Here is a 7,837-nt window from a genome sequence, read left to right as displayed (position 1 = left end):
GTTATACTGTGGGGGAGGGACATACAAAGCAACAAAGATATAATCTTATAAATGCATTAGAAACACATGCCTGTAAGAAAAAAACATTAAAATACATATCTAAGGGTTCATTTTCCTAACATCACATTTTCTGACCTTTTCTGCTTGACTCATACATATACTAGATATTGCAAATAAGGGAAACCATGGACCTATGTTTCTTTGGGCCTGGCTTACTTCACTTAATATAATTTTTTCCAAGATTTTCCATTTCCTAACAGGCTCTTGACATCACTCCTCTTCACAACTAAACCATTTATTAACACTGAGTTTATTTTATTCTTCAGATCATCATCTTCATTCTGCCATATCCCTTCCCACAACCCTTCCCAGTATTGTAGTAGGGTTGAATGTGAAAATAAAGCTACAATAGTATAAAGATACAATAGTATCTTGTTCTCTGCAAATATTGCATTGTGTTTTGAATTAGAGAAAGAATTAGAGCCAAGTTATGCTATAACCTGTAGTGGGAAGTGATATATCAATTCATCTAACCCCTTCTCTAGTGAGAATACAGAGAAATAACCCATCAAGAAGATTTCAGGCAACTAAAGGCTCATACCAAATAAAAGTCCTCAAATTAGTAAAGCCAATACAGAAATATAAGAACTATAAGAAACCAGAGAAATGCTATACTTTCAAGAAACAAAAAATTGTACAGCAAAGAGACAATAACAGTGACATAGAAGTGTTGCCATTCAGTGAGCTCAAAGAATTGTTAAAAATGTGCAATAAAATGAAAGAGGACATTTACAAGCAACTTCATAAACATAAAGTTTATACAAAAAGCAATAAAAGAATGCAATGGGAACAAAGCTAAATAAAATCCATGTAATGTATATAAATGCCTAAAGAAGCTCAAAGAGATACACAGCTAACATTATTGAAGGAAGTCACTATAAGATATTAAAAAGGATCTCAATAAACAGAAATTTTGAAAAATGATCAAATTTCATCAGAAGCAATGATATGGAACAGTATTTCTGGGCTTGAAGACAAAGTAGATACAATTGAAAGGAAAGAAATAACCATACATATAAAGCCCAAGAATAATGAAATGAATTTGCTGGAACATCCAGACTCCAAAGTCCAAACTTATGTCTTACAGGCATTGAGGAAGGAGAATAGCTAAAGATACAGGAAATACATTCATCCATAATATTGGTAGAAAATGTCCTAAATCTTGAAAAGTGAATCCACTCTAGAGTACAAGAAGCCATTAGAACACTTAACAAACAACATCTAATGAGAATATTTCTATAAAACATCATAGTAAAAACATCAAACATAGAAAACAAAGAAAAAGTAAGGAAAACCATAAGAAAGTAATGATACATTAAGTACATGGGAAAACCTATCAGAATAGCAGCAGATGCACCACAGAGAACAAATACGGAGAGCTATCCAAGTAAGGTGTACTTTCATGCACAGAAAGTAAACAAATGACAACCCAGAATTTTCTACACAGTAAAACTTTCATTCATAACTGGAGGACAGAGAAAAACATTCCATATTAAACTAAAACAATACATCACCACCAAACCAGCCTTGTGGAAGATACTCAAAGATGCCCTGCATGCAGAAGACCACCATGAATAAGAAAGAAGAGGAGAAAATAGAAACTGTCAGATGAGTAATAAATACAACAAGGACAGGAAAAGAAACAAAACTAAAATCTGGGGGGAGGATGCTGTACATTTCCTAATTCTAGTACTCAATATCAAAGGATTCAATTCTCTAATCAAAAGACATTGAATGGAAAGATGAATCAGAAGATAAGACAAAACCATCTGTCCTCTACAAGAGAAAATATAATCTGACAAAACAAACACAAAACAAACATATTTGGAATAAATCTTCCAAGCAAATGGAACTCCATAAGCAGGCAGACATAATTGATAAAGCAGATTTTAAAACAAATTCATAAAAACAAAGAATGTCCCTTTATACTAATGAAAAACGCTTCACCAAGGAGACAATCTTCACAGAGATGCACCAAATGCTAAGGCAGCCAGTGCTGTCAAATGAACACTATTAGACTTAAGAACTCACATAGATTTAAACACAATGATAGCTAGACATGGCAACAGCCCACTCCCAGCAATTGATAAATTACCCAGACAAAACTCTCAGCAATGAAGCCTCAGAATTAAATGGCATCAAAGATCAACAGATATCTTCAGAATTTTTCAGCCAGTAGTTGCACAAGTTACATTCTTCTCAGCAGCTCATGGCATTGTCTCAAACATAGATTGTATTTTTGTTCACAAAACAAATTGCATTTTTTTTTTTGGTCCAGTCGTGGGGCCTGAACTCTGAGCCTGGGCGCTGTCCCTCAGCTCTTCAGCTCAAGGCTAGCACACCACTTGAGCCATAGCACCACTTCCAGCTTTTTTTTCCTGCTTATGTAGGGCTGAGGAATCGAACCCAGGGCCTCATGCATGCAAGGCAAGTGCTCTACCACTGAGCCACTTTCCCAGCTCACAAAACAAGTTGTATAAAATATAAGAAATTTGAAATTATCTCCTGTATCTTCTCAGACAATGCTGAATAAAATGAGATCATAACAAAAAAAGGAACCAGAGAGATTATGCCAACTCATGCAACGTAAGTAATACATTGGTGAATAATGAGGTCATAGAAATGATCAGAGGGTAAATACACAAGATACTAAACTCTAATGAATAAAAAGAACCTATCATCTTTGGAACACAAAGGGCAATTCTAAAATTTGCCAAAGTCTATTAATAAATAAAATATAATTAAATACAATTAAACTTAAAATTATATTCACTGCTTTAAGAAGTATCCTTTTGAAATTAAAAAGTATAGCTTATTAATCACTTTCAAAATTATTTTTTTGTGCCAGTCCTGAGGCTTAAACTCAGGGCTTAGGTACTGACCCTGGGCTTTTTTGTTAAAGGTTTTTTTGTTTTTTTTTTTTTTTACTCATGGTCTTTTCTGCCTGGACTAGTTTAGAATAATGATCCTCAGATCTCTTTTTCTTGAGTAGCTAATACTACAGATATGAGCCATCAGTGCCTGGCTTAAAATTATTTTTATTAAAATGAAAACTGCAATCTAACTTTTGAACATTTAATTTAATTTTACTAAATATTTCCATAAACACTTTTTGTATATGACACAAAAGTGAAATATCAGTATCATGTTAAATCTATAACTACATGTTCACAAATTTAAAAGTAATAAGAATCAATACAATAAAATCATTTTGGTCATGGTTTTTTATCTGTCGATGTTCTACGTGTTAAAGTGATTTCTTGATAGAGAGTTGGTTGCATTCATGCTGGTAGAATAAGATGATTAATTAATTATATTGCCTTTTCTCTTATTTATACATTTCTCCCACTCATATCATCATTCCTCTCTCACTCAGCTTTTGTGTTTGACACAACAGCCAAGCAATTTTTACAAACTATTGTATTGTCTATGTGTAATTATTTAGGAGATTGTGGGCAAGCAGTAATTTAGTCTGTTCTTGGTGTCTAAGCTGTTGTTAGCAGTGAGAACTTACTTAGAATTCCAGAGCTTGCTCCAGAACACACACACACACACACACACACACACACACACACACACACACGCACACGCACACACACACTTAGAGAGAGAGGGAGAGATGTGTATAGATAGGATAGATGGATGGATGTGTAGATACATAGAAATATGCACTTTTTTCTTCTTTTTTGTTGGTAGTACTAGAGTTTGAGCTCAAGGCTTCATACTTGCTAAACAAGTACTCTTCCACAAATATTTTGCTCTGGTTATTTTTGAGATACGGTCTTGCATTCCGTCATTCTGTCTAGGCCTGACTGTATCATAATTGTTTTATTTACACTTGTTCTAGCTGAAATAACAGGCACGTACTACTCTAACATGTGTGTGTGTGAGTATGTGTGTGTATGTGAGCGAAAGAGAGAGAGAGAGGGAGAGGGAGAGAGAGAGAGACAGACAGACAGACAGACAGACAGAGGTGTTCTTTCAAATGTTTTATTCTGGGCACTCCTCAGACTTCAATTCTTCTGATCTCAGCTTCCTGAGGAGCTATGATTATAAGAATGCTTTTTAGGGGCTGGGAAGGTGGCTCAGTGGTAGAGCGCTTGCCTTGCATGCATAAAGCCCTGGGTTCGATTCCTCAGCACCACATAAGCAAAAAGAAAAAAGCTGGAAGCGGAGCTGTGGCTCAAATGGTAGAGCGCTAGACTTGAGCTGAAGAGCTGAGGGACAGCGCCCAGGCCCAGAGTTCAGGCCCCACAACCAGACCCAAAAAACAAACAAACAAACAAAAGAATGTTTTTTAAAAAATATTCTACTATTAAGACAAAAGTTTAGAAAGATGAATAATTCAAAGAAAACAAACAGCTGGATTTACTGAGTACTAAAGTAAAGAAGACTATGGAAGTTCAGCACAGTGTTCCCAAGAAAGCAGGGAACTGATTGTACACAGGTAGCATTTCAGGGAAAGCAGAATGTTCAGGGATTGCTAAACTTTCAAAGGCTAGAAGGAGTGTATTGATGTCAGCTAACAAGTCTGGTAACTCAGAAAAGAATGTTCTTTTGCTGTTTTCAGATCTAGATTATTGAATGCTGTCTGTCACTGACAGAATAAATAAAATTAAGATGTGTTCTGATTATTATTTGTGGTTCTATGAAAAGATCATTTTTTTTCCTGTGGCCATATAAATAATCACCAGAACCATTTTAAAGAACCATTCTTAAGTCCATTTCATTTTTATATTTAAGAAATCATCATTTCTTATTAGCAACTGGGAAAATACCTAGTTTAATCTTTTCAGGATAAAGATTTTTAAATAAAAATCAATTAATTATTTTATAATTGTAGAAAAATACAGTTGTTTTTTTTTTTTACTAGAATTGAGTAAGTGTAGTAATATATCCAGATGAAGACGGTGGAGAAAGAACTAGGAAATCTACCTGAAGTTTTCTAAAATGCAAACACTTTTTATCAATGAAGATATTTACAAGCTGGTTGATGGTGGATCAGGCAAGTAATTCTAGCTACTCAGAAGGATGGTATTTGGAGGATTGAGTTTCAAAGTAGCTCAGACAGAAATATCCTCAATACTTTATCTCCAATTAACTAGCTAAAAACTGGTCTGGAGCCATGGCTCATATGGTAGAACACCACCAGTGAACAAGCGAAGGCAGCTAAAGACTCTGAGTTCAACCCTAGTAGAAAACAGCTATCAAAGGAAGTATTGATTTTCTTTTTGGTTAAATCTTTAGGGATTGTCTGTGAAACAACAAATTGTTGTTTGAAGCCAGAGGATGATGACAATTATAGCTCCTATAATTACTTAAGAGCCTTAAAGGGAAATCTAATAAGATGGTCTTTACGATTAGAGTTTTGGCAGTTCTACTGTAATGGTCTCATAAATTATATATAGAATGGAAATTGCTATGTGCCTTTCTGAGTCTATCTCCTCTTTTAATTGGGTTATAGGGGTGATAATCTTTTTATTCTATCTTTATCCTATTGGTACATTTTAAAAATCTTTACAAAATGTTCTGAAATTATTTACATTATAGTTAACATTTGGACACTTACTAATTTATATAACTGCTGAAGTAAGTTGGTATAATTTTACAGAAATTTATTATTTTTCTAGGTTTTGAGAAACTTGAGAAGATAGACAATTCCCTAGGAAGAAAATAAGAAAAGAAACTTGGAATTTTGTTTTGCCTGTCTCACAAGTATTATAGCTTAAAATTTGGTAGTTCATATTTTTCTCTCTGACATGTTTTACTTGTTATATTCAAAATTAATTTCCTACAGTAGGAAAAGATTTAAAAAATAATATTCCCTTTTACAGAAATCAAATTGGTCAGGTTTGGGTTATTCTCATCCTCTAAAGTGTGACCTTGTCTCTCTTCATGTAATGTAATCCCTAACCCATGACATATCCTGTCTGGTAAGAGTGCTCATGTCCCAGTTTATCTCATGCCAAATGATGTATGATAACAATGGGATTTATGGAGGAACTGTGGATCATGTGATAGCAGTTTGATCCCTGGAGGGACTAAATAACTGTGTATCTAGTCTGACCTGCTTACCTATCTTCCAGTTATCAATCTTGGAATAAGGCTCAAGAGTCCATTATTGATTTACAATGTCACTTTTTTGTTGCCCTCTCCCATTACTGGGGCAATGAAATACTGCCTGAAAGACTTTACTAAGAGAAGATAAGGAAAACCTACTTGAGGTCCGTCGTGGGGCCTGAGCTCTGGGCCTGGGCGCTGTCCCTCAGCTCTTCAGCTCAAGGCTAGCGCTCTACCACTTGAGGCACAGCGCCACTTCTAGTTTTTCTACTTCTGTGGTCCTGAGGAATTGAACCCAGTGCCTCAGGCATGCAAGGCAAGCACTCTACCACTGAGCCACCTTCCCAGCCCCTTTTGTTGATTTTTAATCTGAGTAATTTTATATAATAAACAGCAACCCTGTTATAATGGCCTTTTGTCAGGGCTGTGAATCATATTACATTACTAAAGTTCAGTGTTGTCTTGGGGACCACACGATCTTTTAAGCATTCTGAAGTGGAAGTAGCCTATTTTTAGCTTTATTCACTTGCTAAGTGAAGGTTTGCTTTTCTTGGGTATTTTGTGTAACTCACCTGTTTTCCCCTTTTGTCTTCTATTGTATCCTTTGTTGCCCTCCAAACTTATCAGGTTGTCTCCAAATCTCTTCACTGCAGATTTAGTGAATGTTCAGGAGGAAGTGACATTATATGTGTCATTTAGGGCAGAAATGCAAAGTTCAATTCAAACGCCAGTGTTTTATCAAAGGACATCTAAGGACACTTGTTCCCTCTAGTTGGATCTGAATAATATGTCCTGAACATCTCACAGAGTTGACTTTATCACTGTTTATGTAGATCAAAAGTGTTCTATCATTAGCACTTTATCTCCATGCTTTGTGATTCCTAGCTATTACCTCTGAATTCTGTCTGCTCAAATTGGACAAGACTGTATTCTTTGTCCTTGCAAGATTAGTTCATGATGCTCAAACTTGCAAGACAAAAAATTCCTTCTTTGAGTAACATGGCTAAACTCACATCACTCAGAAATGGTGGGCAAATGGTAAACCGATTCAACAATGTCTCATTTAGACACTGTCAGAAATGGACTTATAACTTTCATGGGAAGGGGATTTGGGAAGGGAAAAAGTGGGAGGAAATGAAGGAAGGGGTAACACTGTTAAAAAGATTGTACTCATTTTCTGACTAATGTAACTGTAACCCTTCTGTACATCACCTTTACAATAAAATTTAAATTAAAAAATCTGTTCTAGTTACATTGCTCAGGGTGATCCTAATCTATCATTTATGACCAATGTAACATAAGTTGTAAAAACTTATGACTTCGGAAATGGAAAAGTAAGAATACTATTTTATAGCAAATTAAAAATGAGCAAACTTTCAACTGTTTAGGAAGAAATTGAATAGAATGTTTTAAAGAATTAACAGAAAATATGTTATCTAAAGCAATTAAAAAGGTTTAGATGCCTAAATTAGAGAATATGAATGATATAAAATCAATGTTTAAGCTTCCAGCTTAAAAAAAAACTGTAGGGCTGGGAAGGTGGCTCAGTGGTAGAGCGCTTGCCTTGCATGCTCAAGGCCCTGGGGTCGATTCCTCAGCTCCACATAAGCAAAAAGAAAAAAAAGCCAGAAGTGGCGCTGTGGCTCAAGTGGTAGAGTGCTAGCCTTGAGCTGAAGAGCTGAGGGACAGCGCCCAGGCCCAGAGTTCAGGCCCCACA

Source organism: Dipodomys ordii, unplaced genomic scaffold (genome assembly GCF_000151885.1).
Source record: "Dipodomys ordii isolate 6190 unplaced genomic scaffold, Dord_2.0 Scaffold73, whole genome shotgun sequence".
In the NCBI taxonomy this organism is placed as follows: Eukaryota; Metazoa; Chordata; class Mammalia; order Rodentia; family Heteromyidae; genus Dipodomys; species Dipodomys ordii.
The sequence above is the reverse complement of the archived record's forward strand: the minus strand, read 5'-3'. Positions refer to the sequence as shown.